The sequence below is a fragment of the Zootoca vivipara genome, chromosome 5, assembly GCF_963506605.1.
Source record: "Zootoca vivipara chromosome 5, rZooViv1.1, whole genome shotgun sequence".
NCBI lineage: Eukaryota > Metazoa > Chordata > Lepidosauria > Squamata > Lacertidae > Zootoca > Zootoca vivipara.
The window spans coordinates 39,381,065-39,401,311 of NC_083280.1; the positions used below are offsets into that span (position 1 = coordinate 39,381,065).

Below are 20,247 nucleotides of genomic sequence, written 5' to 3' on the forward strand. Positions count from 1 at the left end.
TGAAACCTCTATTCCAAGGTCTCTTAAATAGCCAACTGTTATTTGAAGTTACCCCATTCTACCCCTTTCAAGTTCTCATGTACAGAGGATTCATGAAAATGTCAAGACTTTCACTTTGCAACTTTCTTGCGTATTTCTAAATGTCTCCATGCTTGTTCCAGAGTGGAAGTTAGACTCCGCCCCTGCCCTTCCTGTTGAATTCCAGAATTCTTGCAAGCCTAGCATGAAATGAAAGGCTAATCATTTCCTGAATTGTTTACACAAGTGAGAAAAATTAGAGAAAGGGAAGAGTGTTTTTCCCACCCGACATGGAGCAAGACCCCTCTCCAATTTTTCCATAATGCCAAAAGAGACTACAAGTGTGTCTCAAATTAAAATAATCCAAACATGCAGTCACTGGGAAAATATGTTATTGCTGAAGCAGGCAGTATTGCAGAACCCTCCCTAATTATCAAAGCTTCCATAAAGTCATCCATGACAAGCAGTAAAGTAAATGAGGGGGTCAAAAACTCTCTGCAAAGTTGGGAAGCACTGAAGAAACTATTAGTCTTATTTATTACAGTGCCCCAATTCCTTGACAATTATTTTTGGCTGTTAATATTCATAACATAAACTTCAATGAGTTGGAATGCTACTCTATCCAAGCTTCAACCACAAGTTTTATTTCTTCTTTTCAAAAACCAGAAGACCAACTAACTAGGCAGCATAATAATAAATCTTTAAATTAAGAACAAACAACCCACCTTTTGTTGCCAATATTATATAATATTAGGACTCTATTATGGGTCTATGAATGCATGAATATTCTTTATCATTGCTGTATGGAAGTGAGAGCTGGACCATAAAGAAGGCTGATCGCCGAAGAATTGATGCTTTTGAATTATGGTGCTGGATGGAGGAGACTCTTGAGAGTCCCATGGACTGCAAGAAGATCAAATCTATCCATTCTTAAGGAAATCAGCCCTGAGTGCTCACTGGAAGGACAGATCGTGAAGCTGAGGCTCCAATACTTTGGCCACCTCATGAAAAGAGAAGAATCCTTGGGAAAGACCCTGATGTTGGGAAAGATTGAGGGCACTAGGAGAAGAGATGGTTGGACAGTGTTTTCGAAGCTACGAACATGAGTTTGACCAACTGTGGGAGGCAGTGCAAAACAGGAGTGCCTGGCGTGCTATGGTCCATGGGGCCACGAAGAGTCGGACACGACTAAATGACCAAACAACAACAACAACAGCATCTCCAAAGGAATTCTGATGACTATCAAACTGAATACAAATAGGAATTTTTGAAGGTAAAGCATTAATTTATCCCGTTTCATGCACCAAATCACCAGCCATAGCTATCCAAACACCAAGTTTTAAGAGCATTTGCCATTTTAAATATGAGATGCATTTCTAGCTCCTTTGTAATTGGATTACTACCATACTTTTTTTATCCAAGAGTCTGCTCTACTATCAATAATGATTGCTGCTAATCTGATTTTGGTTTCAATTTGTAAACCAGATACTATACTACAGATTTATACTATAACAATATTAATATAGAATCATCTCCATCGGTCTATTGAAATTACTTAAATTAGCATGTACGCACAATTTAGATTTTCCAATCTTATATGGGTTATCTTCCTTTTTACTATTTGGAAGAGGCTCGACGCTTACAAAAAATAGCGCAGCTGAAAAAGGCAAACTTGCCTAAGTTCTTGATAAAATAAAATAAAACGTTAATAATTCATTGCAACTTATGTAGTCAATTTATTATATACAGTAATTACTTGCTATCATATTGATTTAATACTTTCCACAAACCTCTATCTTAGCCTGTCAAAACTTTTGAGCACCATGAAAGTGCAAAAAGTTTACCAATTTTGAGACAAAAACATTACAATATTCTGTAGACAGAGGAAAATGGTGCCTTCCTACCTGAAGGCCATACCACCTAATATCGTATTGACACTTTCAGCAGCACCTGCAATTAGATTAGATCCAATTTATATATCACTTCCCTCAAAAGGCGCCCCAAAACAATCTGCAGGGGAAAGATACAATATACAATAGAAATCCACTAAAGTAAAATACAGTGGTACCTTGGTTTACAACAATAATCCATTCCGGAGGTCTGGTTGTAACCCAAAACAGGTTGTAACCCAAGGCATGCTTTCGCCAATGGGGCCTCAAAAAAGAAAGAAAAAAGGATTGTAATCCAAAAAAAGGGACATGGACGCCACTTACTTTCTCACCACAGCCGTGCCTATTTATCTACTTGCACTGGTATGCTTTCGAGCTGCTAGGTTGCAGAAGCTGGGACAAAGCAATGGGAGCTTATCCCATTGCACTGAACTGTCAATCTTCTGATCAGCAAGCCCAAGAGGCTCGGTGGTTTAGACCACAGTGCCACCCACTCCCTACTTACACCATGTAGTAGTAGGATGGGACAATACTACATAGATATTACATTTTTCACCAAATCCAAAGTCATAACATTTTTCTTAAATCATCTAAAAAGACTGGCAAAAGTCTCCTTGATCCCATCCAACTTTAATAGGCAGAGGTAGCATGATAATAAGGTAAAACCATATGTTCGAGTATGTCGTCATAATATACATTGTAATGTGATTTCAATACAGCTTTAAGTTATTTAACAGCCAATAATTTTGGAAGCTGCTTCCGGGGCATCTGTTCAAGGTGGGTTTTACTTGCATTTTTAAGATTTACTCTGGTCATGTGTATATAGATACTTTCAAAGTTTCTTAAAATGGTTCTAACAAGTAACCAGGAAACTCTTACGCACGAGTACTCTTGCAAATTTTCACCATCTAATCTCGAGGAAATGATATTCTTGATTTTGTGCAGTTCAGTAGTGAAGGAAGTGTCAATATACCAGAAAGACCTACTCAGAAGGTAACTGGTCTATAACCCAGAGCATCCAAGCGTGAAGGGAAAGGAGTCAGGATTTAAATATCACCTCTTATTTTTTGATGGATTATAAGGCTTCAGAATTTCAGTTTAAGAACTTCAATGAGAAATCAGTCTGTACAATTATTGGATGACCAATTTTTATTAAGCAATTAGTAGAGAATCTGTTTGCAGAGCTTAAATAAAATAAGCACTGTGTTAATCATGCTCACACTACCTCATTTACCTTGGAATCAAAGCTTTTAAAAAAAGGGGGGGTTCAGAAAACATCAAGCGTTCTTTTCAGTCCACTCAATTCAATGCCCCCTGCCCCCTGGTTCACACAGCATTATGTAGCTACAGTACTTAGTTTCCTCAGTTCTCACCAGGTTGTTTTTGTGGCAGTATTTTTAAGAGTTCTGCAACCCTTGGGATTCCTCAAAACCTGCTTATACCTTCCTGCTTATGCATGGACAGTGCTGTTTTGACTACATAAGGATTGGCACTCAGAGACTGAGTTCATTATTAGCAACTAACTACTAAGCTTCTCTTATAATAGCTTAATAAAAAAATGTCTGGATATAAGCAGGTTAGCCCAACCATTAGGGCTTAAAGTGAACCAATCTCTACCAGATACAAAAAGTTAAATGAGATTTTTCTATTTTAAAAAACCAACAATTCCTCACAATATGAATATTTACATTCTACCTACCAAACATGGGCATTTCATTGCCACATGAAAAAATGGAATTGCTCTAGTCTCTCAAATAGCTACTTATCAATCATGGGATATTTCATTTTTTTGTTTGAGAGGGTGGAACTAGGGTAGGAGAGAGTGAAACAGAAAGTAGTAACAATCGGGGGAAAGGTAACTAACCATATATGTTCTTATATTCCCGTACTTAAGATGCAGTCACTCACTTGGCAGAGAGTAAATTCAATGAGACTTATTTCTTAGTAGGCAAGATTGCACTGTTAACCTTAAACTGTCATGGATGCCCATTGTAAAAAAGATACAATACAGTGGAACCTCGGTTTACGAACACAATTGGTTCCAGAAGTCTGTTCATAAACCGAAGTGTTCGTAAACCGAAGTGAACTTTCCCATTGAAAGTAATGGGAAGTTGATTAATCCGTTCTAGAGGAGGAAAAACACCCCCTAGAACGGATTAACCGCTTTGCTCCGATGCCTTCGCGGAGGCTGGGGAGCGTTTCCGCGACTGGGCTGCAGCCGCGAAAGCGGTCCCCGGCCTCCGCAAAGATATCGGAGCAAAGCCCCAGCCTCCGGAAGGCATCGGAGCTGGGACTTCGCTCCGATGCCTTTGCGGAGGCGGTCCCCGGCCTCCGCAAAGGCATCGGAGCGAAGTCCCGGCTCCGATGCCTTCCGGAGGCCGGGGAGCGTTTCCGCGACTGGGCTGTGCAGCCGCGAAAGCAGTCCCCGGCTACCGGAAGCCGGGGGTTGTATTGATCTCATTTGTGTTTTGAATGGTAATGGTTGCATAACTTGTGTTAGTGTTTTGATGTCATATGCTCTTCCGGATGTATGAACTTTGTCCTTGGATTTGTTGTTTTAATTATTTTTGTTTTCTTATGATTGTTTGCTGTGCCTGACTCAGGGTCCTTGTTTCCCAGGAAAGGAGGAGGATGTGTCCGTTCCCCCCTGGACTATGTGGTCCGTCCCCCCCGTTGTTGTGTCTCATCCCTGTGATTACTCCCATCCGGTAGCGACCCATGAGGTATCCCATCCCCCCCTCTCCCCACCCTGTGGCTCCCCCCACCCCCCACCCAGGTCTCCACTCGGGATAGTATTTAAAGTAGAGTAGAGGCTGTGACGGATTGGCCTGGTGGGCAAAAGAACTCCAGGGTGCAGAGAGTTAAACCCCAACCTCCTGGATAAATGACGCATTCCATTCCTGAGGGGCGGGACTGCCAGGAGTTTAAAAGGAATGGGAGGCAGTTAATTTGGTTGAGAGGGTTGTGGGAGCAAGGGAGAGTGTGGGTAGGCGTAGGAGATCTTAAAGTGTTCTGAGGAGTTTAATTGAATTATATTATCTAGCCATTGTTAATTGAAACTAAGAATACGATCTAAGAACCTGTACACATGAAACCATTACGCATTTAAAAGTCATCTAGTCAAAATAAAGCTTTCTTAAATGTTAGTGGATGTGCTTAGTTATTCCAGCTGGGTATCTAATCTCACAGAAGTGGTGGCTCAATAGAAGACAAAACTTACCTCGGGAATAGAGGCAACGGTTTGTGTCTTAGAGTTACACTGAGGAGGCTTAGGAGGGTAACCTGGGGTGCTACAAAGTTGCCAGAGTGGAAAGGGCAAACTTTTGCAGTGGGGAATCAAACTGAGTGAGACTCTCACTGTAGGCAGGAGGTTATTCCGTCAAACAGCCTAGAGTTTCTCATGATACCAGGCCACGTAAGCTGGAAGACTCTCTTTACTAAGAAACCCACAAGTAAAAGGGTTTTATCTTAAGGCGGCAGGAGAAGAGGGAGGGTGGTTTCCCCCCTGGATTCCTGTGTCACATTTTTAGTAATAGAGAGGGAGGAGCTTTCGTTACAGAGGCCTAGTTTGTAGACTGTAGAGCTGAGGCCTAGTCTGTAAAGTAGAGCCGAGCCCTAGTCTGTAGGCTTTAGAGGCAGGGCCTAGTCTTTCGGCCTTGGCTTGGACTAGTATTTAAATGCGAGCTGAGGCCTCCATCCTATATCTCGATTCCTTGGCCCCGGCCTGACTCTGTGGGTTGTCTGGTAATGGCCACCTTGGTGGTTTCTGTTGCTCGGTTGATGTCATTATTTGGCACCACCCTTCAGAGCTTTTGCTGGTGACAGAGCGCGGTCTGCTTTTCTATTGAATGCTGCTGGAGTCTTCAGAGCTTCTGCTGGTGATGTCTAATTTGTGCGCCACTTTTTTGTGTGTTTAATCATTATTTTAGGTATGAAAGGTATGGTTTTTTGGGGGGGAAATTATGCCAGATTCCCTCCCTTTGTCCTAATTTGATGCAATTCGGTTCAGCGGTTACGGTGAAAGGCTGGGACATATATATACACACACACACATACATATACATATACTGTATGTAGATCAATCATATATATATATATATATATATATATATATATATATATATATATATATATATGACATGGTTTAGTGCTCAGATTTAGGAATTGTTTAGGAATAGTGTCAATTTAAATCAGCATCATTTTTAGCTCATTTAGATAACTGTGATTTACCGTATTTTTCCATGTATAACGCTAGGGGCGGGGTTAATCAAAAAATTAGGTTTAAAATTGGGGCTTGTCTTATACACAGATAGTGCTAAGGGGTGTTTTCTTAATTTGGAGTCTCCAAAAATAGGGGGTGTCTTATACATGGAAAAATACGGTAAATCAATCCACCCTGCTTTGGGGGTCATGAACCCCTTATGAAAAAACCATTTCTAACCAATTTGATCTTTCTCGCTGTTCTAGCATTTTATCTGTAAAAGAGAATAATCTGCCTCAGATTGTTTATTTTAGGAAATTTTTAAAATGCAGTGATTGTAATATGTGAGCATAAGCAACACTGAACAGATATTGCCTGAAATATGATCCAGAGTCTGGAGAAACTAACATATCAATTTGATTCAACAAATGCTGAATTGCAATACAAAATTATATACCAAAATGACAAAAAGGAGTTTTTCTTCCCCTACTGCTCTTGAGACCTTCTCTCCCCACAAGAACAGCAGGGAGGAGTCAGAGGTTCAGGCCAACAAAAATAATTAGAACAGCCTTTTCATCCAGCATTCAGCCATCAGGTTTTGCACTTCTTACAGAATCATGCACATTTGTAGTTGCAGTGCTTCAACCTAGAGCATTTTTACAAGGGTTTCTGAATGTTATGTAAGTGTTAATAAAGGTGATCCTTTCCTGATTTTGAAATACAGAAAAATCCTGTGTAACAATGAGATACCTTCCATATATTAGAGAAAAAGTAGAGGACCACTGTTTAAGATGCTGGAAGTTTCTGCTTACATTTGTATATCTTAGTATTAGGTAGCAAAACACCAAGGAATGAAATGGCATAAACAACTGCCAAGGGAAATCTTCCTTCATGTCCAATGCCCTAAACCTCCTGTGTTAGCACATAAATTCACAACACACAGTCTCAACTGCACTCTAATTAATGATTATTTCTTGACTTGTCTCAATCAGAAACTTTAAAATCTGAAAAAGGTGTCCCCCTCGCACCCACTAATCATTCTGCAAGATCTTTTCTTTGCTAATAGGAAGGCTTTCTGAAAAACAGTCCTCCTCTTTGGTAAAGCAGTGGCCTTTTGACTCTACAACATTGAATAGCTATTCAATCACAGCTAAAATGTCAGCCTCCCTGCATTAACTCCTTCAACCCCTTCTGGCAACAGCAAAGTATAGAGTCCAGAATAGCTGGTTAATCAGAGAAGCCAATTCCAGTTATCTTAAGAGTTCTATCCATGTACTTTTAATTCGTCCCGCGAGTCACTTTGTATAGCGAAAGATTCATTTTGCAAAGCGGCTCCCATAGGAACGCATTGAAGTGCGGTTTCCCATAGGGTGCCTCGCAAGACAAAAAAAAAAAATGTCTTGCGAGGCACCCTATAGGACGAAAAAATTCGTCTTGCGAAGCGGGCCATAGAAACTTTGTCTTGCGAGTCTCCATTGAAATCGCAAAACGCATTCGTCTTGCGAAAAATTCATCTTGTGAGGCATTCGACTAGCGAGGTACCACTGTATGTTCTGAATTTTACTAAACAGGATTCACACAGATATCTGTTCCCTGTGTAAGGGTAACTACATTATAGGGCTATAGTCTAGCACATGGCATCCTCCCAATTGATACAATCATCTCATATTGAACTGTGAAGCATAGTACCTGTGCTAGGAACAATTGAAATATCACAGAATTTGCCTTGCATCAGATCAGACAATTAGTTCATTCTGCTCCATATTTTCTGCACTGGCTGACAACAGTTCTCTTTGGCTTCTGGTAGGCTGAGAAGAAATCCCACCTGAAATGCCAAGGCTTGAACCTAGGATCTTTTGTATGCAAATATGTGCCCTATCCCTTAGCTATAACACTTTGGTAATAAACATCATCCACTAAGTCACCAAGCAAGTGTTTTTTCCTCAAATTTGCCTTGCATCCTATAATGTTAATGCAGTCTTTAAAACAGGCCAATTTACCAAGTAAATGTTCATACACCTTGAGTATACTAGTTTGCTACTTTGGGGTAAACACTAAGGATCAAACAGATGTCTACAATCAATTAGTTTGGTATTTTTAGTTTTCATTATATATTTTTTCACATTAGAAAAAATATATGCAGCTTACATATGTTAAGTACATCTGTACATAGGATTCTTACCCACCACAGCCATCTGCATTTGTTAAATTACCACCTTTCCTGAGATAAAAGGTTTAGTTTGTTTCACTGCAGCATTTAATGCATGATAGAACTTCATAGTGTTTGTGGGATACAGCATGTGGTTTTTAAAGGCTATTTTTAAGGGAATGGTAGATGAAGCTTAATTTTAACTGGAGAAAGGGGGAAATTTAACATGTTAAGATGTTTCCCAACCTTGTGCCTCCAGATGTTTTGGGACTACAACTCCCATCATCCCTAGCTAGCAAGACCAGTGGTCAGGAATGATGGGAATTGTAGTCCGAAAACAGCTGGAGGCACAAGGTTGGGAAACACTAAGCTGCATTGTAACTGTAAATGTAGCACACAATATGAGCATCAGCAGCTAGTGGTGCAGAGCTGCAGAACCATCCTATCAACACCAGTATCACTACTATGGTGAATTCATGATAGCGTGGAGGACACTATCCAGTACTCACATGTAGTATTAGACTCAGTGTACATGCAGCTCTGATCTCTGATACTGAGAGTTAAGTATGAAACAGAGGGATTGGAGATCAAACCCCTGCTCAGCCATTAAGCTGATCAGGTATCAGGTGGCCCAAGGCCAACTCTCTTTTTAACCTGCCCCATTAGAATTCTTATTTAAACAAAGTGGGTTAACTTCACAGCCATCATCCTTAACTCCTTGGACCAGGCATGTCCAAAGTCCATTTTGAGGGTCTAATCCAGTCCGCCATAAAATCCTAAAAAAACCCTCAACAACTTCAATCCCAGAAAAAAGCTCTCAACACTCTCAACCCTAAAAAAAGCTCAACAACTTCGGGGTAAAATAAATAACCACAACAATTTCAAACCTAAAAAAGGGTCAACAATTTTGGTTGGCCCTTAACTTCATCAAATGTGGCCCTCTTTGAAAAAAGTTTGGATACCACTGTCCTGGACAAAGGTGATCAAACAACTATAACTTTAAGAACTATGCCTGAATTTGCTTTTTCCTCTCTTCCTTCCCCACCCTTTTCCTTTTCTTTTTTTAAGACTGTAAGCCTCATACAGGTACTTTCTTAAGTTTTTACTGATATATAAGCCACTCTGGTTTTTTTTTAAAATGAAGGGAGAATGCTTCATCATATATAGTGCAAGCAGCTGGGGTTTGCAGCACAACTGGATAGCAGGTAGGGGGCCTGTGAACCTATTTACACCACAGTCAGGCTGTGCTCTTGCCTGATTCATCCATTCAATGTTGCAGCATGTTCTCTGGCTCATTAGAACAGATGCAAAACTACACCAAGACACTTGAGCAGCAGAAGGGATGAATGTATATGCATTATTTGTATATGTATGGCATATGACATATGGCAATGTACCATACTTTGGACTTAACTTGTGGCATATTTTGGTTTTGAGTTCTGCCTGCAATAGGCAAAAACCTTACCGGCACTTGCAAAGACCTACTGCAATGAATTGTTAAGAGTAAACTGCACAGTTCACTGCACACAGCAAAAATAAAGATGCAGTACAGTTAGAAGTATGCAAGAGCAAATGGGAAGAGGGGAGAGGTGGTTGAAAAGAAAATAAAGGCAACAGGAATAAGGACCTACTGGAAGAAAGGGAGGTAGAAAGATTCTTTTTTCAAGTTTTTAAAAAAGACAAGACCTATCGGTAAATTTTCAAGTAGTGCAATTGATGGCTTCATCTCTGCATTTCTGGATTTACTGGCCAGTGTTTTTAGCAGATAAAGGTAAGTGCATCAGCAAATCAGCTGCTGAGTTGGGGTGGGAGGGGGAGTTGTGTTAGTGAACCTGTTAATGTATAATAATAGCATATACAGTTGGTGTCTGATGGCAACATAGTATAAACCTTGTTTCATACCTATGGAGGCATATCAAAATAAATATCTATATTTTTTTTAAAGGCGTATCAAGGACTTTCACAATTATCCCTGAGTGGAAGCAGATCTCCAGACCAAGCCAACATGCAACCGATCATTTTATTTGTAGTTAACTTCTGGAGTTGCCAACATGATGTTAAAAAGCACCACAGCACACCAGAGGCATGCAATGGTACCCAGCAGGTGATCTACTCTCCTCTGTGCTGAATTGCTCATCAATTACTCTTCTGACTGCTCAGGTCCCAGTCCCTCCTTGTTCAGCCTTCAATGTCTGCACCCGCTCCATTTCCTTTCTGATTGGGCAAGCTTTGGAACCCACAGAAAAAGACGATGAGAAAAAGCAAATGAATCAGTGTTAAACTAGTGTGCCTCTGTCACTGCTAGATGTGAGGTGAGAACATTCTCTGATTATTTGAGAATATTCTCTGCTAGAAAATTCTCTGGAGAATATTCTCCACAAACTGTAAATTCTGTGTCGTCTACACAGCAGCTTTAAATGTACATACCTCTTTAATCGAGAATATTCTCCAAAAGATTATTCTCAAGAATTTAACATCACTAGTCACTTCACAGAAAAAGTATGCTTGTGTAGAGGGGACTGTGTGTGGCTAGGATGAACAGAACAATTATACATAAGTCTACCCAGAAGCAAGCATGTAGGCATGCTTTCGATTCCAGCCTTAGGAAAGAGGGGGACAGATGAAGATAGAGTAAGACAGGACTCCTTCACTTTTAATACTTTCTAGGAGAGGGAATTTCAGCAGATGTTGCTTGTCATGGAACTTAGGCAACTGTCCAAGGTTCAGGACTAGTGTTAGAAACTCAGATATATAAGCTACCGGTAATTTCCAAATGGCACCTCAGTTACAGTTGCCACAACAAAATGTCTTAAGAATCATTTTTTTCTGGAATGAATAATAATTATTACTATTACCGCTGTTGTCATTTCTATACTGCTTTATATTTTAAAGGGGAAGAAAATCTCAAAGCGGTTTACAACACATTAAAACGTCAAATAAAGCAATCCAGAAAAAAACAAATTCAAGCTTCAAGGAAAATATTTCAGATCCTTGTCTAAGTGACGTTTTACTTTCCCCATATTTATTTACCTACTTAATTTGTATAGCTGCCCCATAGAAGACGTATTCTAGAAAGCTAGTGTGGTGGAGTGGTTCTAGTGTCGGACTAGGACCTGGAAGATCAGAGTTCAAATCCCAACTCATTCATGAAGCTCAATGGGTGACCTAGGACCAATCACAGCCTCCTAATCTACCTCACAGGGTCAGTGTAGGGATTAACTGAGGAGGGGGTGAACCATGTGAAAAATGTGGGATATAAATACAATAAATAAGCTCCTCTGCTCACCTGCTTAAGAAAGCTGGGCGGGCCAGCCAGATGGAAATGTCAGTTGCCTACCTGGCATACAGAGATCTCCCAAGTAGTCACAACTGGACCCACACCTGTCGCAAAACATGCCTGGCACCTGGGGAATTTCTAATGCTGTTCAGGACCTGTACTTTGCATCTGGTCACCCAAGAGGTGGATGAGAAATGCAGAGTAATCTTATGTAGTTTTACTCAGACCTAAATCCCACCAAGTTAAATGGACCTTACTTGCATATAAGAATGCAAAGGACTGCAGCCTTGTGTTCAGTTTCATGGGCAAGTTGAACCCCACCAGTGAAATTGGTATTTTACTATGTGAAGTGGGGTCAAATATTTGCTTTTTGGTATTTGGGGCTAAGACCCCATCTGTGTCATATATTGTCCTTTTTGACTGGGCACACTTACCATGGCAGCCATTTTGTGGTGGGGCTCACAAGTTTCTCAAATTTCCAAATGCACCCATGTGTCCAAGAAGGTTGGTGATCGCTGGTAACCTCATCTTTACAATAATGTTGTGGGAACAGCTACATAGTTAATTAGTGTCTTGGTCAATTCTTTTAATACTAATCATCATTAAACAAATAATACATCACAAGCCTTGACTAAATAACTAGGCAAGATCATCTGATAATAGGTGTCTCTTCCTGTGCATGAAGTTGAGTTACCAGTTTCACTATACCAGTAATTGCTTTTGAATATCTTTTGACTCATGTAATATCTTTTGAATTATACTGTATGTGTTAAAATTTAAGATTGTTTTTTATTTAAAAAATTCAATGAAATCAAGTTGTTATGATAGATATAATTTTCTTTTCCCATAATGTGTTTCAACAATATAGTTCAAAAAGTGAACCAAACAGATTCCTTTAGAAGACTGTGTAAAAGAAATGATCTAACAAGTTTGAATTTACTAATTATATTACTCATTTATTATTTATTTATTTGTATTTTATGTATTGTGTTTTTGTATTACCTTGTTTTGATGGAAAACAGCCTGTAACTATTTTGGCAAAGGGTGGTACAGTATAGCAACATCTTGATAGACAAATAAGTAACAGTATCAGGTATATCCACCAGAAACCAACAAGCCATATTGTAGTTGCCAATCCCCTGAATGATGCTGCTTATTCAAATAGCAGCAGCTCAAAAGTCTAACAAAATACTAATGGTTTAATATTCTGGTTAATAAAGTGATTATTAAAATCACAGTTCCTCATTTTAGACACAAAAGAGAACTGTATTATAAGCTAAGCATGATTGGTGAGATAAGAGGCATGGGAAGAGATAAGAAAAGAGCATGAGGCTGACAGTTATTCCTAGTTTACTCAACTATGGTTTACCCACCCAGGAACATACATCTAAATGTGGCTACAAGCAACAATGAGTTTGTCCTACCGGTACCTTCACTGCACCTTCACTGCTGGAGGCAGTATGCCTTTGAATACAAATTACTGGGAACTGCAAGCTAGGAGAGTGCCATTGCACTCAGGTCCTGCTTGCAGGCTTCCCATAGGCATCTCTTGGCCAACTATGAGAATCGAATGCTGCACCAGATAGACCAGGCATCCCCAAACTGCAGCCCTTCAGATGTTTTGGCCTACAACTCCCATGATCCCTAGCTAACAGGACCAGTGGTTGGGGAAGATGGGAATTGTAGTCCAAAACATCTGGAGGGCTGAAGTTTGGGGGTGCCTGAGATAGACCTTTGGTCTACAGGGCTCTTCTAATGTTCTTTGGATTGCACAGGAAGCAAATTAAGTAACAACAAAGTGCATGTACACGAAAGCTCATATCAATGACAAACTTAGTTGGTCTCTAAGGTGCTACTGGAAGGAATTTTTTTATTTTGTTTCAACAAAGAGATAATTTTGCATTTCAGCTAACCCTGGCCCCAAATCATCTAGTACTGCTTTCACTGAGGCAACTTCTACACACCTGAAGGGTTGGGGGAGAACGAAAATAGAAATGCAACTCCATAAATGGCAATGTGAAGTGATAATTTCAATGAAATCCAGATTGCAACTTTTTGACACAATGCAGGAAAAAACCCTGAAGCTCTACTGAAATGAATTCAAGCAATACACACACATATGTATTCAGGTTAACACGTTTAAATGGGTGTTTAAAATCCTTGTTTGAGTTTACAATTGCATCCTTTAGGTCAGTGGTGTCCAAACATTTTTCACAGAGGTGCAGATTTGATGAAGTGAAAGGCCATGAGGGCCGACCAAAATTTGTGACCTTTTTTTTTTAGTTGAAGTTGTTGAGCTTTTTTTAGGATTTTACCCCAGGCTTGGGACCCCGAAATGGACTTTGGACATGCCTGCTTTAGGTATAAGAACAACAAACTCAACAAAGTTTGTACCCTTCTCTCAAAGAAGCTGACTGGGCCCCAAACCAAGGGCAGACTTTGGTTATCTTTCATTACATGGCACCCTGTGCGAGCCCAAAATTTGGCTCCCCTAAATGGATCTTCTCAATTTTGCGCCCCATCAGCTTGGCACCCTGTGGGACGGCAACCACCCACCCACCCACAGCCCTAAAGCTGATGCTGCCCAAACACACACACTGGTTACATTCAATCTAGCATATTGTATGCCTCTAAAGATATTTCAGGAACTTCAAATCTGCTCAAAATGTGACTACGTAAGATGCTAGTAGAATCCTAATAGTTTGCTCATGTTACAATCAAATATTATCGGTTTGATTGATTGTATTTTCCTGTTGATATTCTAATCAAAGTGCCAGGCATCAGGTACTCTACATCCTCATCATCCCTGACCACCAATCATGCTGGCTGGGGCCCTGGTGGAAGTCCAAAACCTCTGAAGAGCACCAGATTGGGAGAAGCAGCCCCAGAGTGCAGGATCCAAACCAATGGATGCAGATGACATGAAATGGGATTTTAATTAATCATCAGGAACAACTTCCTAATGGTACAAGCTGTCTGACAGTGGAACAGACTGCTTAGAACGTAGCTAATAGAAGTTTAAGCAGAGGCTGGTTAGCAGCCTATCAGGTATGCTGCCTGTAGCAGCAGATTTCCTATATTTAGCAACAGCTGGACTAATTACCTTTAAGGTCCCTTCCCATATTTACAGTAACTTTTCTCTTAATGTTTTTATGTTGACCAGTTGTGGTTTCACTAGGTATTCAGTTTTAACTGTTCTATAATTGTTCGCTGTACTGCTCTTAAATTGCTGGTTGTAAGTCATCTTGTGAGGTCTTTAGGTTGTATCCAATTTAACAAGTTTGAAATTAATGATCCCAATATGTCCATTATTTTCAATAGATCTTCTCTGAGCAGAACATTGGGGAAAACCTTTTGTCCTAAAAAGCAGAGTTTAAATGTTTTAAACAAATAAGCTGTAAATAAATTTAATTAGGAATCTTGAGCTATGTCCAATATTGCATTAAAGCAAATTTCCCAGTATTTTATTTTAAGCAAATCTTCAGAAGGTTAAATGTATTATATTATTCCAATGGGTGGTTGCTCAATCATTTTCAGAGGAACGTCAACAGTTAAAGAGTTGGGTGAAACCATTCTGGTTCTTACATGAACAGCTTTTTCTGTATTACTAATTTGGCTTATCACACTTCATGTATTTATTTAGGACCCACCCTAGGTGTGGTTGTATTTTGTTTTATTAAACTGCTTTACTTTTGAATTTTACATTGTAGTGACCCACCTTAGGACCTTCTGGTGAAGGAAAATAAATCTAAAAATATCCTCCTCCTCCAGTGGAACAAAAAGAGAACATTCCAATCAACTTCTTAATTGCAAAGCACTTATCTATATTCTATTCATCAAAACTCACAATATTCATTGAGATTCTGCAACATGTTCAAAAGTATTGACTATTTAACAATACACAATATTTCAACCCTAGGAAGAGCACTACCTAAAAAAAAAGTGTGAATAAGTTTATAGTGTATATGAGTTGATGTTCTGGTTTTGGACAAGAACAAAATGTTCTATAATATAAAGGAGATAAATTATTCTTTGGTACACGGTTGTAAGATTATATAAAAATGAAAGCTAACTTTTATTGGCCTATCTCTTGACTCACATGTTTTCCTCTCAAGTAAGTACTGCATTGCCTATTCAAATCAGTGATGAAAACATTCCTGGAAGGTAATATGTGTGTGTCGCCCCACCCCCCACATTCTACCATTCCCTACTGCTGTTATATGATCCACTAGTTGCTGCATGTCCCATAGTCACAGCTAGTCTTCCTGTAGGGTACGCCGTCTAGCACAAGATGACCTGTGTTCCAGTCAATACAACTTGTAGAACATTCTTAAGTTATGCCACCAGGCAGGAACACAAAGATCCAAGGTGATCTTTAACACCAGAATGGAACTTCTGGCGCTTACTGCTTTGGTCACCTACCAACCAATTATTCCACTCCACCAAAGCGAAACATCCTAAGTGGCCACTCTCCACTTACTCCAACTTGTACCCAGCGTCAACCCATCACCCTACAGTATTGACCAGCGTTTACTAGAAATCTGCCTCTAAATCTCTTCCCCCTTCAAGAACCAGAGTTGCAACCAGGAGCTAACACTTGATATCTCCCGCAACTGTTCAGTCCAACTCAGTCCCGCTATTTTAGGAATCTTCTCCGATTCCGCCTCGGCCAACCCCCTCGGGGATCAACGCTACCCCCAAATGGCCTCCCCATTTCCGCCTTCCACCGCCTTGGCGCTGCCCTGCTAACGTTCTCGCCCGCCACCGGTTTTCACGATCCCATCCCAGTGTCCCCGCTGTGTGGGCCCTCTGCCTCTCCCGGCTCCACATCCACGGCGTCGCCAGTGGCAAACAACCCACCCACCCACCCCCGGGAGAGAAAGCGAGGGCAGCGTGATCGACGTTTTCTCGCTCAGCGCCGCCGCCCGGCCGAGAACGAGCCGGGGAAAGAGCGCTTGAGAGTGAGGGAAGGCGGGCAGGCCCCGCGCGGGGGCGGGTGCACAGCGGCGGCGGGCTCCGGGCCCAGAGAAGGCACTGGCGGGGTCGGGGAGGCGAGGCCGCCCCGTGGGGCCGCCGCCCTTCCATTGTCACCCCGGCCCCGCAGGGAGGGAAAAGAAGGGCCGGGCCGGGAGGGAAAGAGGGCCGCCACCCGGGAGGAGCCACCTCCTCGGGCGAGAGCCGCCCGCCCGCTCCCTCCCTCCCTCCCCGCTTTCGCTCTGGCTGCCGCCCGCTGGCCCGGCCCGAGTGTGAGCGAACGAGCGAGCGAGGCAGAGAGCGCGAGCGGGAGAGAGAGCGGGCCCGCTGCCCCCGCCCCTTGCGCCTCCATCTTGGATCTCAGCCTCGGAGCCCCCCTCCCTCCGCCCGCGCTGACTGCGTTACCTCAGCTGGGCCAGCGCCCCCGGGAATCCTACGGTGCCACGGGAGAAGGGTCCAGGCGGGCCGGGGCCAAGCCGGGCCGGAACGAACAAGCGGCGGTGCCGGGGGCCGCACCTCAGTAGAGCCGCAATCCTAAACCGCCATCTGGCGGCATTTCCTACCCGCCAATGGCGCAGCCGCCGCCGTCGCCAACCAGACCCAGCGCGCCTCCTGCCGGCCGCATCTGTCCACTACTCGAGCAGGCCCCGCCCGGCGGGGAAGGCGCCCAAAACAGCTTTCGCGCGAAAATGTGCGCGCAAGCGCGCTACTTTTCTGGCCCCGTTCACTCACCGTACACCTTCTGTCTGCGCGCGCAGCGAGTCGACCTCCGGACGGAAGTGGTCTACGTGACACTTCCGTCCTGGCAGGGGGTGGTCGGGCGGCCCCTCCGCCATTTTTATGCGCGCTTCCGGGTAGGGTTAAGGCGCGTCCCCGAAGCGTTCCTGTGTTTGCGAGCTGTGTTGCCGCTCTCGAGCTTAACAGCAGAGGGAGCCGACAGCTTTATGGCTGCGCAAATGCAGACGGAGAGTTATTTATTTTTAATCGCTATTATAATGTGATTTACAGTTCAGGAAACGCGGGATGCATACAGAGAAAATAAATATTTACGATCGTTTCTTCTAGCAAAAGCCATATTTAGAGCATTTCGTTATTCGTTTAAAGTGCAAGTGAAGAACTTCTATTTTTAGCAGTTTCCCGCATTAATTTCAAACATTGTCATGAAAGGTATGGTTTGAGGGAGGGAATCAGAAATGGTCCCAGGTGACTGAGCTAATAAATAACTTCTACAAAGAAAGAAAAAAGATATTTTAGGAACATGAGTTTACCTACGGAAGACTGGGAAAAAGTTAAGAACAGATTATATCACTCAGGCCAAGTGATGATCAAAACGCAATATTCTGTCCTCAGATTGATATATTTAAAACGATACAGTACATAGAACTGATAACCGTACTCCTGGCATGTTGTATACTGCAGCCTGGTTAGAATATTACCTGTAAATAGGGTCATATATCATTTAGTCTCTCTCCCCCCCCCTCCAGTAACTTACAATACTAGAAGTAAAATAAAAAAAAATTCCTTCAGTAGCACCTTAAAGACCAACTAAGTTTTTATTTTGGTATGAGCTTTCGTGTGCATGCACACTTCATACCAAAATAAAAACTTAGTTGGTCTTTAAGGTGCTACTGAAGGAATTTTTTTTTATTTTACTTCGATCCAGACCAACACGGCTACCTACCTGTTACAATACTAGAATACATGTGTCCTCTAATCATGGACAGCAGAGGATTGGATAGTGAGGAGGGAGAAATAGGTCAGGCTGGTATAGAATCAAGAGCTCCCCCACACCTCTTCCTCTTGCCTCCATCTGCTGCTCCACTGTCTCCCAGGACCAGGTAAGGATTAGGAGGAGCAGGAGGTTACATCCAGGTGGAGTCTACACCTGTTTGTGTGCAGCTCAGATGCAGGAGATAGATACATAAGCCAAGGTTAGCGGCAGAACCTCTGTTGCAGCAGACATTAGACTGGTGGACATGCCTTTCCCTGACTTGTAAGTTTACTTTTAACAATAAATAGAATTATCTACTCTCCACATTCTGTGCCTGTCAGCCCCATGACACCCTTACACAATGTCATTAGCCACCATTCCCAACACTGCCCCAACTAGAGGCAGTCCAATATATTTTGCTGCTCCAGAATTGACTGTGTTGTGCACTCCAATCCAGTAACTATATAAAGATGTGGGGCACAACCTTTGAAGCGTGCACAGCCTTGTATAATCTACAACTTTCACCCTGGAAGGGATTCTCTCTGATCACATAATCATGTGCTCTAATGTCAGCCACAAAAATACTGCTGCTGTGAGCAATTGGTTGGGTTGCTCAGCTAGCTGTGGATCCAGCAGAGTCCCAGACATTATTTACTGGAAAATAAGTAGGGCTTGTATGACTCAGTTGTCAACTATTTTTTCCCTTTCCTTTTTCCTTGTACTGCTTTGTACATTTAACAACTTATAAGTACAGGTTGTCGGGAACTTGGGCACATGCACAGCTGTTAAAAGATGCATTTTCACATTAAGATGTCTTCCCCACTTTACATGTTCATAGCTGCCAAGTTTTCCCTTTTCTCGCGAGGAAGCCTATTCAGCATAAGGGAAAATCCCTTTAAAAAAGGGATAACTTGGCAGCTATGTACATGTTTGCTGTGGGAAACCGGTATACATACAGCAAGCACATTTGTCACATAGAATATGTGACTTCTCTTCATAAGTGTTTTATACAGATTGCTCTTAGACCAATCTCTTCAGGTATTAATCACAACAGATTGAAAGTCTTCTTTAAATCAGGGTAGCTAACCTGTAGCCTTCAATATGTTCTTGGAATTTCAGTTCTGATCAGCCACAGCCAGCATGACCAATTGCCAGAGATGATAACAGCTGTAATCTAACATCTGGAGTACCACTGGTTAGCTAAGACCAGTCTAAATGAAGTGTTACAGGATTGAGAGGTTGGACAAGATCAGTGGTTCCCAATTAGGGGTCCAGGGATCCCTGGGGGATCTGCAGCACCACCCCCTGCCAGGGACTCACTTATCTTGTTAATTGCACAGTGAAAGCCTTCCATGCATCATCCATCCTCTGCTCACAACCAGCACCTGCTTGCCAGTAGGGGAAAAACCTGTGAAAAAGTTGCTGGATGGCAAGTGAGCTGGGATTGGGCAAAAACCTCTAACACAGTTTCTTAGGGCTCTTGCAATTGAGGGGTGTGTGTGTGTGCACAAACGGCTTGCTCCATGGGGTAGATTCACATGCTTATCATTACAAAAAAATGTAAGGGATCCCTTCTCCTTGCTCTCTACTTTTTAACTTAAATAACTTCCAATTGCTTTCAACTATCAAGTTAATAGACTCTCCCATAGCTTGTAGGTAGGGTTTTCAGTGAAACTTGCCGTATGAGTTTGGGATTCTTGTCTCATCTTGGAAATCCAACAGGAAAAATAGCTAAGCCAGTGGTTTTCAACCAGTGTGCCATGGCACCTTGGGGTGCCTTAAATAATGGTCAGGGAATTTGCTCTATTCTCAGGGAAAAGCAGAGAACCAGAGAGCTGCATTTATGTTCTGAATAAATTGCAAGGTACTGTACCCTGGTCTGGGATCCCAGGGTTTAATCATTAATTGAACATCTCCAGCTTCCTCCTTGTCTGGAATGAAGATAGACTGTAGACTCCTTATGAGGTGATGGCAACCACCACCAAAGAAATTGGAGAACAAGGAAAGGCAGAAGCTTTCCTGAGGCCC

At 42.0% G+C, this 20,247-nt stretch overlaps 1 protein-coding gene across 1 annotated transcript in view; it reads right to left on the reverse strand.

Annotated features, from left to right (window-relative positions):
* STAG1 (STAG1 cohesin complex component) overlaps nucleotides 1–17,117 on the reverse strand; it is a 119,661-nt gene extending 102,544 nt beyond the window's left edge. Inside the window, exon 1 of the mRNA XM_035132395.2 lies at nucleotides 16,914–17,117. The gene's annotated coding sequence lies outside the window, so the exon portion shown is untranslated. The remainder of the gene's footprint in view (nucleotides 1–16,913) is intronic.
* Nucleotides 17,118–20,247: the final 3,130 nt, after the last annotated feature.